The sequence below is a fragment of the Piliocolobus tephrosceles genome, chromosome 13 (assembly GCF_002776525.5).
Source record: "Piliocolobus tephrosceles isolate RC106 chromosome 13, ASM277652v3, whole genome shotgun sequence".
In the NCBI taxonomy this organism is placed as follows: domain Eukaryota; kingdom Metazoa; phylum Chordata; class Mammalia; order Primates; family Cercopithecidae; genus Piliocolobus; species Piliocolobus tephrosceles.
In genome coordinates, this window is record NC_045446.1 from 3,346,802 (window position 1) to 3,364,650 (window position 17,849).

The 17,849-nt window shown below is 46.3% G+C and overlaps 1 protein-coding gene across 1 annotated transcript in view; it reads left to right on the top strand.

Annotated features, from left to right (window-relative positions):
* Nucleotides 1-8,505: 8,505 nt before the first annotated feature.
* SHANK2 (SH3 and multiple ankyrin repeat domains 2) overlaps nucleotides 8,506-17,849 on the top strand; it is a 646,969-nt gene continuing 637,625 nt past the window's right edge. The window contains exon 1 of the mRNA XM_023186421.2: nucleotides 8,506-8,605. The gene's annotated coding sequence lies outside the window, so the exon portion shown is untranslated. The remainder of the gene's footprint in view (nucleotides 8,606-17,849) is intronic.

Below are 17,849 nucleotides of genomic sequence, written 5' to 3' on the forward strand. Positions count from 1 at the left end.
CCTCCTGAGTAGCTGGGATTACAGGCACGTGCTACCACACCTGGCTGATTTTGTATTATTATTATTATTTTTTTTTAGTAGAGGTGGGGTTTCACCATGTTGGCTGGGCTGGTCTCGAACTCCTCATCTCATGACCCACCCGCCTCGGCCTCTCAAAGTGCTAGGATTACAGGTGTGAGCCACCACGCCTGGCCCTATTTATTTAGTTATTGAGACGAGTCTGGCTCTGTCTTAGTGGCATGATCTTGGCTCACTGCAGCCTCTGCCTCCTGGGTTCAAGCAATTCTCCTGCCTCAGCCTCCTGAGAAGCTGGAATTACAGACATGCACCAATACACCCAGCTAATTTGTGTACTTTTAGTAGAGATGGGGTTTTGCCATGTTGGCCAGGCCAGTCTCGAACTCCTGACTTCAAGTGATCCTCCCCCCTCAGCCTCCCAAAGTGGGATTACAGGCATGAACCACTGCATCCGGCCTGCAGGCCAACGATTTAAATAGTTCAGTAATTTAGTTATTTGCTGATGGGGGAAGGAGCATCCTTCTTTAATGGATGTAATTAAAATTTCCTAGAACCCAGTTGCAGATTTCTTTTTTTTTTTTTTCCAGACGGAGTCTTGCTCTGTCGCCCGGGCTGGAGTGCAGTGGCTGGATCTCAGCTCACTGCAAGCTCCGCCTCCCGGGTTTACGCCATTCTCCTGCCTCAGCCTCCCGAGTAGCTGGGACTACAGGCGCCCACCACCTCGCCCGGCTAGTTTTTTTTTTTGTATTTTTAGTAGAGACGGGGTTTCACCATGTTAGCCAGGATGGTCTCGATCTCCTGACCTCATGATCCGCCCGTCTCGGCCTCCCAAAGTGCTGGGATTACAGGCTTGAGCCACCGTGCCCGGCCCAGTTGCAGATTTCTTAGAGAATTTGTTGAGATATAATTTACATACCATTGTGATTCACCCTTTGAAAATGTGCAGTACCATGTTTTTTTAGTAAATTAGGGGGATTGTGCAATCATCAGAGTCAATTCAGGAACATTTTCATCCCCCCAATAAAGACCCCCAAACCATCAACCTTGCTCCCTGCCTCCAGTCTTCCCTCCTCTTCCCAGCCCCTGACAATGACTCACCTGCCTTCCATCTTGGTGGGTTTGCCCGTTCTGAGCATTGCATGTAAGTGGAATCATGCCAAGTGAGATCCTTTGTGACTGGCTTCTTTCGTTTAGCATCGTGTTACCGACGTTCCTCCGTGTTGTAGCCTGGGTCAGGCCTTCTTCTTTTTGATGACTGAATCATGTTCCATTTTAAGGCTGGACCACAACGCATTTATGCATCCGTCAGCTCAGGGATGTTTGGGTTACCTCCACTTTTGAGCTGTTATGAGGGATGCTGCCATGAACATTCATATACACTTCTTTTTTTTTTTTTTTGGTAGAGATGGAGTCTCCTGTACTTCAGGCTGGCTTCAAACTCCTGGGCTCAAGCCACCCTCCCACCCCGGCTCCCCAAAGTGCTGGGATTACGGGTGTGAGCCGCTGTGGCTGGCCTGCATGTTTTTGTGTAGATGTATGTTTTATTATTTTTAGTTGTATGCCTAGGAACATTGCTGTCTCTTATTGAAACTGTGTGAAAGTTTTGCCCTTTTGTTTTCCACAGTGTACTTTTAAAAAGACTTAAAATTTTTACAGTTAACCTTTGAACCATGTAGAGGTTAGGGGTTCCAACTCCCACACAGTCCAAAGTCCAGGTATAACTTGTGACTGCCCCAAAACATAACTACTGATAGCCTACTATTGACTGGAAACCTTGCAGATGACATAAACAGTCCATTAACACATGTTTTGTATGTTATACAAACAAATAACCTTACTTTAAATCAGCTAGAGAAAAGAACGTGTTACTAAGAGAATCATAAAGAAGAGAAAATATATTCACTCCTCATTGAGTGGAAGTGAATCGTAGTACAGGTCTTCATCTGCATCATCTTCATGTTGAGTGGGCTGAGGAGGAAGAGGAGGAGGAGGGGGAAAAGAGGAGGAGGAGGAGAAGGGGTTGGTCTTGCTGTCTCGGGTGGCAGAGGTGGGAGAATATCCACGTGTAAGGGACTCGTGAAGTTCAAACCTGTGTTGCTTAAGGGCCAACTGTATTTTTAAGATAATTGCAGTTGTAAGAAATAGTACAGAGATATACGCAGTTTACCCCCATAGTCTCGTCCTGGGATGGTATGATAGCATCACAGCCGGGATGCTGATGTGGACACGGTCGAGATTCAAATGCTGCCGTCCACACCAGGACCCCTCACGGTGCCTTTTTATGGCCTGACCCACTGCCTTCCGCCCCTACTTGCTCCATAAGCCCTGGTAACCACTCATCTGTTCTCCATCTCTGTAATTTTGTCGTTTCAATAATTATACAGAAATGGAATCACACGGTAAGTAACCTTTTGGGACTGGCTTTCCCTTCCTTGGTCAGCACAACTTCCTAGAGATTCACCCAGGTCTTGTGTATCAAAAGTTCTTCCCTTTTTATTGCTGAGTAATGCTCTATGGTGTGGATGTATCAGTTTGTTTAACCATTGAGCTTCTGTAGGCCATCTGGGTGGTTTGCAGTTTTTGGCTATTATGAATAAAGCTGCTATAAACGTCAGTATATAGGTTTCTTTGTCTTTTTTTTTTTTTCCTTGAAGACAGCTGGCCCTGTCACCCAGGCTGGAGTGCAGTGGCGTGATCTTGGCTCACTGCAACCTCTGTCTCCCCGGCTCAAGCCATCCTCCCATCTCAGTCTCCCAAGTAGCTGAAGCTACAGGCGCATGCCACCATGCCCAGCTAGTTTATGTATTTTTAGTAGAGACTGGGTTTCGCTACTTTGACCAGGCAGGTCTTGAACTCCTGGGGTCAAAGTGATTCACCTGCCTTGGCCTCCCAAGGTGCTGGTATTACAGGTGTGAGCCACTGCACCTGGCCCATAAACGTAAGTCTGAATTTCTCTGGGGTGAATGCCTAGGAGCGTGGTTTTTCAGTCACATGAGAGTTACATATTTAGGTTTTTAAGGAACTGCTACACTGTTTTCCATAATGGCTATACCATTTTGTATTTCCACCAGCAATGTGCAAGATCCAGGTTTTCCATCAGCAATGTGATTCTTTATTTTCTCACTAGCAATTAGTGTCACCATTTTTCATTTTAGCTGTTTTGATAGGTGTATGCTCACATTTTGTTTTATTTGCATTTCTTTAATAGCTGGTGTGTTGAGCATCTTTTCATGTGCTTATTTGCCATCTGTATATCCTCCTGGAAAATGTCTTTTTCTATCTTTTGCTGTTTTAATTGGATTGTCATTTTGTTTGTTTATTTGTTTTACTGTTGAACTTTGAGAGTTCTTTATTCTAGACACGAATTATTTGTTAAATATGTGGTTTGCAGACATTTTTCTCCTGCTCTGTGGTTTGTGTTTTTCTGCTTTCAGCAGGTCTTTCTCAGAGCAAAAGTTTTTAATTTGGATGAGAACTTATTTGTCAATATCTTTGTCTGTGGATTGTGCTTTTACATTAGGTCTATGAACTCATTTCCTGGCTCTAGATCCTGAAGATTTTCTCCCATTTTTTTCTAAGAGTTTTAGTTTTGTATTTTACATGTAAGTTCATGATTCATTTCGAATTAATTTTTGTATAAGGCAAGACACTTAGGTTGATATTCATTGTTTTGCTGATGGATGTCCAATTGTTCCAGCATCATTTGTTGAAAAGACAATCCTTCCTCCATTGAGTGGCTTTTGCACCTTCATCAGCAATCGGTTGGGCATATCTGTGTGGGTTTTTTCTGGACTCTGTATTGAGTTATATTGCTATGTGCCTGTCCCTCCACCAGAACCACACAGCTTTGATTACTGTACTGTATAATAAATCTTGAAGCTGAGTATATTGATTCCTCCCCCCCTTTTTTTTTTTTTTTTTTTTGCAAACGGTTTTAGTTTTTCTAGTTCTTTTGCCTTTCCATGTACTTTTTTTTTTTTTTTTTTTAGAGTCACGGTCTCGCCCTGTTGCCCAGGTTGGAGGCTGGAGTGCAGTGGCGTGATCTCAACTCACTGCAACCTCCGTCTCCCAGGTTCAAGCAATTCTCCTGCCTCAGCTTCCCAAGAAGCTGGGATTACAGGTGCGTACCACCACACCCGGCTAATTTTTTGTATTTTTAGTAGAGACGGGGTTTCACTATATTGGCCAGGCTAGTCTTGAACTCCTGACCTCAAGTGATCCACTTGCCTTAGCCTCCCAAAATGCTGAATAATCTTGTCCATATCTACAAAAAAATTTTGCTGGGATTTTGACTGGAATTGTGTTCTTCATCATCACCTGCATGTCATTTTGGGAAGAATTGACATTCTGACTATGTTGAATCTTCCCATCCATGAACAGGGTATATCTCTCAGTGTTTTTAGATCTTTGGTTTGTTTTCATTAGTGTTGCATAACTTTCAGCATACAGTTCCTGAACGTGTATTGTTAGGTTTATACCTATTTCTTTTTCTTTTTCTTTTTTTTTTTTTTTGAGATGGAGTCTCACTCTGTCACCAGGCTGGAGTGCAGTGGTACAATCCCGGCCCACTGCAGCCTTCACCTGTCAGGTTCAAACAATTCTCCTGCCTCAGCCTTCCAAGTAGCTGGGATTACTGGTGCCTGCCACAATGCTCAGCTAATTTTTGTATTTTTAGTATAGACGAGGTTTCACCATGTTGGCCAGGCTGGCCTTGAACTCCTGACCTCAGGTGATCCACCCACCTCGGTCTCCCAAAGTGGTGGGATTACAGGTGTGAGCCACCACACCCAGCCTGTAATCTTTTTATGCTCACTTTCTCTGGCTTTGGTTATCAGGGTAGTACTTGCTCCATAAAATAAATTAAGAAATGTTCTCTCCTATTCTACTTTCTGGAAGAAATTGTGTAGAATTAGTATTAATTATTCTTTAAGCATTTCATAGAATTCTCCAGTGAACTCATTTAGGTCTAAAGATTTCTTTTTCTCAAAAAAACTGGAGTTTAAAAATTATGAATTCAATTCCCTTAATAGTTATAGGAAATGATTCAAATTACCTTTTACAAATTGGGCAAGGTGAAGTAGTTTGTATTTCTTGAATAATTGCTTTATTTCATCTACATTGTCAAATTTATGTGTGTAGAGCTGATTCAGTATTCCTTTAGTATCTTTTTGATGTCTGCAGGGTCTTTAATGGTGTCTCCTATTTAATTCCTGGTATTGGTAATTTGTGTTGTCTTTTTTTCTTTGTCAGTCTTGTTAGAGTTTCGTCAATTGCATTGACTTTTACAAAGAGCCAGCTTATTGTTTCACTGATTTTTCTGTTGTTACTCTGTTTCCTGTTCATTTTTTCCCACTTACATGTTTATTATTTTCTTCCTTCTGCTTGCTTTGGGTTTGTTTGGCTCTCCTTTTGCTAGCTTCTTGAGGTAGGAACTTAGAATTTGATTTGAGATTATTCTTCTTTTCCTATATATGCCATAAATTTCATGAACACTTGAAAAGAATGTGAATTCTGCTATACTACGGTGGAGGCAAGCTCTACAACTATCACTTTGATCTTGTTGATTGATCACATTACTGAGTTCTTCTATATCCTTGCTGATTTTCCTGTCTTATTCTATCAATTGTGGAGAAAGGCTTGTTAAAGTTGTATTCAGTTGTAAGTGTGGATTTATGTCTTCTTTCTTCAGTTCTATCCATTTTTGCTTCATGTATTTTGCTCCTCTGTTTGGTACATACACATTTAGAATTACTGTGTCTTCTTGGTGGAGTCCTCTCTTATCATTATGTAATATTTTCTTTGTGATATTTTCCTTGCCTTGAAGTCTATTTTATCTAATATTAACATAGCCATGATTGCTTTCTTTTGACTTATGTTCGTATAAGGTATCTTATTCCATCCTTTTACTTTCATCCTACCTATGTCATTATATTTGAAGCAAATTTTTATAGATCTTATTTAATTGTAGCTTGTAAAATCTAATCTGCCAATCTCTGTCTTTTAACTGGTATATTTTGACCATTTACATTTAATGCAATTATTGGTACATTAGGCCTCACATTTGTTATTTCAGGTTTTCATTTTTCTATTTTTTCCTGCCTTCTTGTGGGTTATTTGAATGTTTTTGAACATTTTTTAGGGTTCCATTTTGTTTATGTGTGTATCTCTTTGCATAACTTTCTAAGTGGTTGCTCTGGGTATTATATCACGTATACTTTATCGTCTATTGTGATACCAGTTTGAGTAAAATATACAATCTTCTTTTGTGTCTCTTTACCCTTCTCCATTTATAAATGTTAAATATTTGCTCTATACATTTAGAACCATATCAGATTGTGTTGTAATTTTTGTTTCAACCATCAAATATAATCTATAAAACTCAAGAAGGAAAGCCTATTATATTTACCAAACTTTTGCTTACCATACTCCTTTTTCCTTCCTAATGTTCCAAAACTCCGTCTTTTATTATTATTATTTTATTTAGAAAGGTTTCTTTTTAGCTATTCTTTTAGAATAGGTCTGCCAGTGGCAAATTTCCTTAGTTTCTTTTCATCTGAGACTATCTTAATTTTCCCTTCATTCTTACAGGATATTTTTGTTGGTATAGAATTATGAATTGAGAGTTCTTTTCTTTCATCACTTGAAAATTACTGTGCCACTTTCTTTTGGTCTCCACGGTTTCTGATGAGAAATGTAAGTATTACTTTTCTCTGCCTGTTTTCAATATTTTTTCTTCGTTATTAGTTTTCGGAAGTTTAATTCTCATGTATATTGGTGTGAATTTTCTTGGGTTTGTCCTATTTGGGATTCATTCAGCTTCTGGAATCTGTAGGCTTATATCTCTCACCAAATTTGGGATATTTTGAGTACTTTTTTCAGACCCTCCCTCTCTTATCTCTCCTTCTGATATTTCAAGCATTTAAAGTTAGGTATTTTATTATTGCCCCATAACTCCCTGAGACTCTGTTTATTTTCAGTCTGTTTCACTCTATTGTTCAGTTGGGGGTAATGTCTGTTGTTCTGTCTTCCAGTTCACTGATTATTTCCTCTGTCCTTCCATTCTGCCGTTGAGTCCATCTGCTGAGTCTTTTATTTCAGTTATTGTATTCTTTAGTTCTATCATTTTCCTTTCTTTTTTTTTTTTTTTTTTTGTAAGATGGATTTTGACTCTTGTTGCCCATAGTCTGGAGTGCAGTGGCATGATCTTGGCTCACTGCAACCTCTGCCTCCTGGGTCCAGGTGATTCTCCTGTCTCAGCCTCCTGAGTAGCTGGGATTACAGGTGCCCACTACCACACCCAGCTAATTTTTGTATTTTTAGTAGAGATGGGGTTTAGGCATGTTGGCCAGGCTGGTCTCGAACTTCTGACCTTGAGTGATCCATACACCTTGGCCTCCCAAAGTGCTGGGATTACAGGCATGAGTCACTGCGCCCAACCAGTTCTATCATTTTCACTTGATTCTTTTTTATATCTTTGGTGAGATGTTCTGCTGCTTTGGTGAGGCTTTCTGTTATTTTTTCTGTTTCTAGCATGTTCGTAATTGTTCGTGGAAGCATTTATCATGGTTGCTTCCAACTCTTTGCCAGATCATTCTGACATCTCTGTCACCTCTATGTTGGCATCAATTGATTTTATTTTTTCAGTTTGAAATCTTCCTGAACCTTGGTTTGATGGGTGATTTTCTATTGAAACTTGGACATTTTTGTATTACGTTATGAGACTTTGAGTCTTACTTAAACCTTTTTTCATAAGCTAATTTTTCCTGACGCCACTTCCACCAGGGAAGGTGGAAAGGGGTGTCACCTCATTACTGACAGGTGCTATAGAAATCCAGGCTCCCCATGCTGCCTGTACTAATGCCAGAGTGAAAGGAGGATTTGTTACTGCCTGGTGGGGATGAATGTGCCAGCTCCTTCCTTTGGTCTATTTGATGCCACCCTGGCAGGGATTTGGTGCCTCATTATAGCCACACAGGGTAGAAATCTAGACTCCCTACTCGGGCTTTGCTGCTGTGGGTGGGGCTGAGGTCACAGATTTTTCTGCAGTGTCTGGCTGGAGTAGACCTGTTGTCTAAATGTATTGCCCTGTTAGCTGCCACTTTCCCAGTCTTTCGAGTAAAGAGAACACGCTTTGTTGTGGTATTGTTCCTGCTCCTGTTGACTTTTCTGGGTTGCTGGCTTATTCAGCAGCATGTCTGGGATGTATGAGGCAAGAAGAGAACCCAGAGAGCTCACACCATGTCCCTGGCTGGTCTGCCTTCTCTCCACCTTGAGGAGCGTTATGTTTGTTTTATATACACCGTCCTGAGTGTCCGTTGTGCTTTGTGTGAGGAATAGGGAAAAATGTGTCTACCCCATCTGCCCGGAAGCAGAAGTTCGATCCCTGGTTTTTTTAGCTCAGAAATATCAGAATCTACATGAGGTTTTCACACGTGCCTCTCCACAGTCTCTGTCTGACCATGCCCTGGTCTCTTTGTCTCTCCACAGGTCTGGAAATCTCTCCAGGCACCCTGCTTCGGCCCCCTAGAACACAGACAGTTCCTGCTGTAAGAGGCCATCTGTGGGGCTCCGTCTGCCAACACCTCTGGTGAGTTATAACATTTTCCCCTGTGCTTGTTACCTGCAAGCCAGTGGCCACTGTCTGGTTTGGTCCGCCTCCCCGCCTTTGCACTGTGGCCAGGGGACTTTCAGTTTCTTGTTGTCAGGCCCTGTGTGCCCTGTGCTTGGGTGGGAAGAGGGTAGATGACATTGTCCTTGGTGGCCCTCTTGTGTGACCTTGTGGGGTATGAAAGAGACTATGCCTCTGGCTTCTGGACTGTGCTCTGAGCTGTCCTCACCAGTGTGCCCATGCCAGACCCAGTCAAGGTGGCTGCAGACAGATGAGTGGTGCAGGCGCTTCCAGCTCCTTTCCATCATTTTCACATGAACGGGGGTGTGCCTGGTGGTGCCCACATGCAGGGAAGGGTGCACTGAAGCCCAGGCCTATGTGCTCTGCAGAGGCCAGAGTGTGGGCTGGTGCTCAGTGGCCCTTTTCTTGAGTGTCTCCTCTGTGCCTTGCTGGTGTCACCTTACCTATAATGTGCTTAAAGGCCCTGTCTGCTGAATATCTTATCAACGTTGACCCTGGCTACTACCAACTCCATGCAGAAAGTGGCATTACCACCATTTTCAGTGAGGACACAGGCTCTCAGCAGTTAGATACTTGGTCATGGTCACGTGGATATTGAGTGGCTGAATCCAGCTTGGCTGACTGCACACTGGGCTCCTGCTGGTACAGGACCCTGCCTCCTGGCATGGCCTTGTATACCAGGGGCCATAAAGACAAATCTGTATGGTCCAGAGCCCCATGGGCAATTTCTCAGTCCTTCTGAGCTGTCCTCACCAGCATACCCATGCCAGACCCAGTCGGTGTGGCTGCAGACAGATGAGTGGTGCAGGCGCTTCCAGCTCCTCTCTGTCATTTTCACGTGGACGGGGGGTGTGCCTAGTGGTGCCCACGTGCAGGGAAGGGCCTCTGAGCTGCAAGGGCCTGCCCAAGAAGCTGTGTCAGACATGCTTTCCGAATTGTGTGCACCATGAGATCTTGATACCGTGGAAGTGCCATACAGTCATCCCTCGGCACCCGAAGGGGATTGGTTTCCAGACCTCCCGTGAATACCGAAGTCCATGGATGCTCGAGTCCCTGATTTCGTATGGTGCAGTGTTTGCATATAACCGAAGCACTTTCTCTCATATACTTTAAAACACCTCCAGATCCTGTATGATACCTCAGCGATGTAAATGATATGTAAATGGTTGCTATACTGTGTTGTTTAGGGAACAATGACGAGAAGAAAAGTCTGTACGTGTTTGGTACAGATGCAGCTAAAAAGTATTTCCAATGTGTGCGTGGTTGGTTGAGTGCAGTGAAACAGAAGCCATGCACATGGAAGGCTGTTTAGGTGCCGATTGTGTATCTCTGCTTCACTCTCCACCACCCCACGAGAATGCACACACTGGGGTCCTAAACACGGCAGGCAGGAGCAGAATGTCGGAGTCACAGCCCCACGCAGGACTACCCTGGTCCTGGTCACCATCGCAGTTGGGCGGCCTCACCTGCCTGGTTTTCCCGTCTGCCGCTCCACAGCTCACCAATCCCGTCTGAAATCCAGTCGGACTCTCTCCCTCCCTGTGTTCAGGCCCTTCTCTGCACCCGCGCATCCCTCCAAGTCTCTGAGTGCCCTCTCAGCCTCTGCTGTCATTCCGCTCCCAGCTGTGGACAGGTGTCCTCCCAGGTGGAGGGACGGTGACACCGTTCCGTGGAGGGTGCTTCTGCCTTCCCTGGCTGTCTCGGCCGAGGGCTGGGACTGCATCCTCCACAGTCCCCCTTGTCTCTGGCCGATGCTGCATACGTGTCCCTTGTGCAGAAGCACTGGCCCGGTACACGGTTCCTGATCGAAAGCTGTCACAAGGATGCATATGAGAACGTGTGACCCTGCTGGAAAAGGCAGTCCACCCCTTTATCCTAGAGCAGGAGCAGAGAGGGAAGGACATTAGTGCCTGTCCCCAAACCTGGGAAGGAGCACGTGTCCCTGCAGGCCCAGGTTTGAGCCATTAAGATGTCAGCAGTCAGCTGCCTTTGGCTTCCTCGGAGCTTGGACTTGGGACTTGCCATTTATTCATTCTGTCTCCCGGGGCTGGGGCGGAGCTGAAACCCATGGTGTGCATGCACTTCTGCCTTTAGAAGGTGCCTGCGTCCGGCCAGCTGGGCCTCAGTTTGCAGCTGGGACCTGTCTCCCTGCAGCTCCCTTCTTAGCTCCTCCGGGAGCTTCGTGAGAAAGGAACACTTGAGTGGTTGGGTTTAGCTTTTGCTTCTCACTGGGAGCCTGTCTCTCGGGAGCTGCCGTTGGCTCTCAAGTGTTGGGGGTGCTCTTGCTTCCAGAGCAGCAGCCCTGCAACCCTGGCGACTGTGATTAAAGAGAAGGAGAGGGGCCGGGCGCGGTGGCTAAAGCCTGTAATCCCAGCACTTTGGGAGGCCAAGACGGGCGGATCACAAGGTCAGGAGATCGAGACCATCCTGGCTAACCTGGGAAACCCCGTCTCTACTAAAACAAAAAAAAAATCTAGCCGGGTGAGGTGGCGGGCGCCTGTGGTCCCAGCTACTCGGGAGGCTGAGGCAGGAGAATGGCATAAACCCGGGAGGCGGAGCTTGCAGTGAGCTGAGATGCAGCCACTGCACTCCAGCCTGGGCAACAGAGCGAGACTCCGTCTCAAAAAAAAAAGAGAAGGAGAGAATGAAAAGCTGGTCTGGGCAACTCATGAAGGCCGGGAGTGAATTTGTTTTAGTTGTTTTTCCGGCCAGGGTACTTTCAGCCCACACAGTTGGTGACCTCGGGATAGGGGAGCCATGCTGCTTTCTGGGAAGGTCAGTCCCCTCGGCTGGAGGCAGGATGGTGGGGTAGGTGGGGTTTTCCTTTTGGGGATGTCAGTGCTCTGGGAGGCCCAGGTGGTCCTGGTCCTGGTGCAGGGAAGGGTGAGGCAGAATCACTGACCCGACCACACTCACCTGGGCGCTTCTCTCTCCAGCAGCTTCTCCTGCTTCCTCAGGTGTCCCAGTTCCACCCTAACAGGAGCCACCAAGGGACCCTGCTCCTCAATAGCTCTCCCGATGTCCTCAGACCCCCATTCATCACGAACATTGTTGTGTGGCCACCTCACGCCCCCATGCCATGGCTGCAGCATCATTTTACAGTGGAGACTCCCAGCGCCTAAGCACCTGCGTACATCCTGGGTTTCTAGGTCTTGTCTACTGATCACCTCCCCTTGCTGCTCAGGGAAAAAAAAAAAAAAAAAAATCGGAAAATTACCCTGGAGCGGTAATTAGTGGCAGAAGGGTTCCACTTAGCAGTAATGGAATTAACTGACAATGTTGCAATTCTCATTGACTGTTGAAGAGGCTAGATTAGATGAATTTGAAGATTTGGCTTTTCCTGAGGTGTTCTTTGCTATTGTGTCAAATTATATGTTACACTTGTTGGTGTAATCAGACACCTAATGATTAATGACGTGACCCGAGAGGATATGCTCCAGGGGACCCTCCTGGGTGGGGAAACAGGGTATCAAGCGGCATTTGCCAGGGCAGGATTGGGGCGAGGACCCTGTCCTCTGCAACTGTGCTCTGGCCATCGTCTCCTGCTGGGCACCCACTGCCTTGTGCCCAACCAGAAACTGGCAGACTGTGGTGCAAGGGTCCAATCCTGCTCATTGCTTGTTTTTGTAAATGATATTTTGTTTTTATTTTAAAAGTCTTAGCAAGATACACATAATACAGAATTTACCATCTTCATTTTTTTTTTCTTTTTCTGAGACAGAGTCTTGCTCTGTTGCCCAGGCTGGAGTGTAGTGGAGCAATCTCGGCTCACTGCAGCCTCCGCTTCCCGGTCTCAAGCATTTCTCCTGCCTCAGCCTCCGAAGTAGCTGGGATTATAGGCACCCGCCACCACGCCTGGTTAATTTTCGTATTTTTAGTAGAGACGGGGTTTCACCATGTTGGCCAGGCTGGTCTTGAACTCCTGACCTCAAGGGATCCACCCGCCTCGGCCTTCCAAAGTGCTGGGATCATAGGCATGAGCCACCGTGCCTGGCCCATCTTCACCATTTTTAAAGTGTGCTATTCAGTGGCATTAAGCACATTTATGTGGCTGTGCAACCACCAACCGTCTCCAGAACTCTTTTGTCTTCCCAAACTGAAACTGCGTCCCCACTGAACCCTCCCTCCCTATTCGTCTTCCCCAGCCCCTGGCAACCCCCATTCCACTTTCTCTCTCTACGGATTTGCCCACTCTAGGAACCTCATGGAAGCGGGATCATGTGAGATTTGTCCTTTTGTGCCTGACTTCTTTCACTTCACGTAATGTCCTCCAGCGCCATCCACATTGTAGCATGTACTGGAACTTCATTTCTTTTTAAGCCTAAGCAAGGCTGGGCGTGGAGGCTCACGCCTGTAATCCCAGCACGTTGGGAGGCTGAGACGGGCGGATCACGAGGTCCGGAGATCGAGATCATCCTGGCTAACACGGTGAAACCCCGTCTCTACCAAAAAAAAATACAAAAAGCTAGCCGGGCGAAGTGGCGGGTGCCTGTGGTCCCAGCTGCTCGGGAGGCTGAGGCAGGAGAATGGCGTGGACCCGGGAGGCGGAGCTTGCAGTGAGCTGAGATCTGGCCACTGCGCTCCAGCCTGGGTGGCAGAGTGAGACTCCGTCTCAAAAAAAACAAACAAACAAACAAAAAACCAAAATGCCTAAGCAGTACTCCTTCTGGGAATGGACCACCCCTTGTTTATGCGTTCAGCCGGTGGTGGACACTGGGTCGCTTCCACCTTTTGGCTGTTGTGAATAGCGGTCTGTGAATGTAGGTGTGTGGATATATCTCCTCGAAATATCCCCCCATTCTCTCCAGCATATACCTACCCCCAGAAGTGGAATGGCTGGTTCATGTAGTTTTTTTATGTTTAATTTTTGAAGAAACTGCCATACTGTTTTCCACAGCGGTTCCACTATTTTACATTCCCACCAGCAAGGCTCGGGGGTTCCAGTTTTCCCACATCCTTGCCAACACTTGTATTTTGTTTTTTTGTTTCTGTTTGGAGACAGGGTCTCACTCTGTCACCCAGGCTGGATTGCAGTGGCACAATAAGGCTCACTGCAGCCTCGGCCTCCCAGGCCCAAGCAATCCTTCTTTCCATCTCGGCCTCCCGAGTAGTTGGGACCACAGGCATGCGCCATCATGCCTGGCTAATTTTTTAATTTTTTTGTAGAGATTAGGGGTTGGTCTTACTATGTTGTCCAGGCTGCTCTTGAACTCCTGAGCTCAAGCAATTCACCCACCTCAGCTTCCCCAAGTGCTAGAATTACAGGTGTGAGCCACCACACCTGGCCTGTTTTTGTTTTTGTAAATTTTTAATTTAATTAAATTATTTTTTTGAGGTGAAGTCTCGCTCTGTTGCCCAGGCTGGAGTGCAGTGGTGTGATCTCGGCTCACTGCAACCTCTGCCTCCCAGGTTTGAGTGATTGTCCTGCCTCAGCCTACCAAATAGCTGAGATTACAGGTACCCACCACCATGCTTGGATAATTATTTTATTTTTTTAGTAGAGATAGGATTTCACCATGTTGCCCAGGCTGATCTCAAACTCCTGACCTCAGCTGATCTGTCCACCTCAGCCTCCCAAAGTGCTAGGATTACAGGTGTGAGCCACCACGCCTGGCCTGTTTGTTTTTTTTTTTTTTTTTTAAACAGCCATTCTAGGGGGTGTTAATATGGTATCTCATTGTGGTTTTGGTTTGCATTTTCTTATTGATTAGTGATGTGGAGCATCTTTTTATGAGCTTATTGGTTATTTGAATATCTTCAGAAAAATGTCTATTCAAGTTATTTGCCCATTTTTGAATTGTTGGATTCTATGAGTTCTTTATATATGCAAGGTGCTAATCCCTGGTCAGATGTAATTTGTGATATTTCTTGACAATCTGGGTTCTCTTTTGTGAATCAAGTTTTATTGGCACCCAGCCTTGCTCATCACTTTCCATGTTGTGTGTGGCAGAGTTGAGTCATTGTGACAGACTGCATGTTCTGCAGAGTTGAGAGTAGTTACCAGCTGGACTTTTGCAGACAATTTTGTGGGCCTTTATTCTAAATGATCTCAGCACATTGCAGCACCTAGAACCAAGCCACTTTTCTCTGATGTGATTCTGAGAAATGCTCACTCCTCATCTGGCTTCTCTAAATCCTGGCATGTGGGGCACCTCACGTGATGGTGTCCTCGTGGTCTGAAGCTTGCCCACAGGCCTTGGGTAAGCTCCGTTGCTCTCTTCTGCAATGTGTGTGTAGGATGCTGACCATCTATGGGGTGCACAGATGCCACCCTCTCTGGGTGCCCTACAGAGAAGGCTGCTTGGGGCTCCTGCCTGCTGGGGGCTGCAGAAGAGGGAGGCATTCAGGCACAGTTGCCAGCTGTACTGGAAGAACAAGGCTGGGTTGGGTGACAGGACAGCAAGTGTTGGGCTTCCTTCCCAGTTAGTTATGCCCAGTGCTCTGTTGATGTTGCCGTTGCAACTTTTCTCTGCTTCAGGGGTCACTGGACTTTCACATGAATCTTTCCCATCAAGAGACCTTGGAGTTGATGGAGATTGGGTGTGTAGCTGCTCTGTGCTGATGGGGACAGCTGACTGGTGAGAAGGTAGCGATGAAGGTTCCAGACCCTGCCCTCACTCTGCTCATCCCTGGGCACCACAGATTCAATTTAAAAATAAAACCGGCCAGGCGCGGTGGCTCACGCCTGTAATCCCAGCACTTTGGGAGGCTGAGGCGGGCGGATCACGAGGTCAGGAGATCGAGACCATTCTGGCTAACACGGTGAAACACTGTCTCTACTAAAAATACAAAAAATTAGCCGGGCATGGTGGCAGGCGCCTGTAGTCCCAGCTACTCCGGAGGCTGAGGCAGGAGAATGGCATGAACCCAGGAGGTGGAGCTTGCAGTGAGCGGAGATCACACCACTGCACTCCAGCCTGGGCAGCAGAGCAAGACTCCGTCTCAAAAAACAAACAAACAAACAAGAAAACACCTCTTGACTCTTTTGCAATAATACTTAAAACGCACATTGTCAGCTATACAAACATATTTTGTTTCTGTATATCCTTATTCCATGTGTTTTTTTTCTATTCAAATAATTTTTTACTTTTTAAATTTTTTTTGTTAAAAACGAAGACACAAATCCACACATTAGCCTTGGCCTACGCAGGGTCAGGATCATCAATGTCATTGTCTTTCACCTCAGCATCTTGTCCCATTGGAAGGAGTTCGGGGCAGTAACGTGCGTGGAGCCGGCGTCTCCTGTGATAACAGCGTCTTCCTCTGAAACATCTCCTGGAAGACCTGCCTGAGGCTGTTTTACAGCTTACTTTTTTTTTTGAGACGGAATCTTGCTCTTGTCACCCAGGCTGGAGTGTAGTGGCACGATCTCGGCTCACTGCAACCTCCGCTTCCAGGGATCATGTGATTCTCAGCCTCAGCCTCCCGAGTAGCTGGGATGACAGGTGCCCGCCACCATGCCCGATTAATTTTTGTATTTTTAGTAGAGGTGGGGTTTCTCCATGTTGGCCAGGCTGGTCTCAAACTCCTCACCTCAAGTGATCCGCCTGCCTCAGCCTCCCAAAGTGTGGGATTACAGGCATGAGCCACTGCACCTAGCCCCTAGTTTACTCTCTTTTATTTTATTTGGAGACGGAGTTTTGCTCTTGTCACCCAGGCTGGAGTGCAATGGTGCGATCTTGGCTCACTGCAACTTCTGCCCCCCAGGTTCAAGCAGTTCTTCTGCCTCAGCCTCCCAAACAGCTGGGACTTGCATGCACCACCACGCCAGGCTAATTTTGTATTTTTAGTAGAGATGGGGTTTCACCATGTTCGCCAGACTGCTCTCAAACTCCTGACCTCAGGTGATCACGCTCCCACCTCGGCCTCCCAAAGTGCTGAGATTGCAGACGTGAGTCACTGCACCCAGCCTCTTTATTTTTTAATAAGTAGAAGGCATATACCCAAAAATATATAGTAAATGCATAAACCACTAACATAGTTTTTTCTTATCATTGTCGGGTACTATGTACCTACAAAATTGTATGTGCTTGACTTTAATTAGATTGGCGGCGCAGGAGGTCTGTTTAGGCCAGCATCATCCCAGACGTGTGAGGAATGCATTGAACTATGATGTCCCAGTGGCTGTGACCTCACTTGGTGATAAGTTTTCAGCTCCATCGCAGTCTTATGGGACCGCCATTGCATACGCCGTCCCTCCTTGACTGAAATGCTGACAGCGACGCGTGGCTGTATTTTCAGAGTGGTGCAGTCGTCACCAAAATCAGTATTGACATTTGTGAAAAGTAATCTTTTTTTATATTACCCCCCAAAACCTGTACTATTAGCAGTCACTCCCTCCTCCTGAATACCTCTGCCAGTCACCTCCGGCCTGGCAACCGCCACTCTCCATGGTGCCTCTATGGATTTACTCATCTGGGACAGTTCACACAAATGGAATCGTGTCATACGTGACCTTCGTGTCCGTCTTCTCTCACTCGGCATCACGTTTCCAAGGCTTGCCCACGTTTAGCATGATTCAGTGATTCCTTCCTTTTAAAGGCTGAGTGATACTGCATCCTAGGATATAGGATCTTTTTAATCCAATATTATGTGTATCAAAGGCTAGACATTTGGATTGTTCCCACTTTTTGGCTTTTACGCATTTTTGGACATTCTTGTACAGGCTTTTGTGGACACGGTTTCATTTCTCCCGGGTGGATTCCTAGGAGTGAAGCTGCTAGATCGTGTGGAGCTCGGTGTTGAGCCTTTGGAGGAGGGACAAACCGTGTTTCAGAGCAGCTGCGCCGTTGGACCTCCTCTCCAGCGTCGGATGAGGGCTCCACTTGTTCCACGTCCTCGCCTGCTTCTGTTCCCATCTCTCTTCTTGGTTATCTTCATCCCGCAGGGTTGGGGGTGGGGGGTGGCGCCGTCTCATCGCGGCTGGAAGGATTTGATTGAGCATCAGCAATGTGCCCAAGGTGGTGGTGGGTGCTGCGGGAGCCTGACTCCACTCCTGACTCCGCTCCTTGTCCCTAAAAAGGTTGTGGTCTGGCTACAGGGTGGAGGTGCCGCTTCTGGGGTGTCTTGGCTGGGTTTTGCCGAATAATCGTGTTTGCAGAGGTTTGATCTCCTGAGCCGGCATGCCTGCGGTGTGTGCAGGGAGAGAGGTGGATGGATGTCCGAGGACATTAGCCGGGCCCTGAGTGGGAGCCAGCTTGCC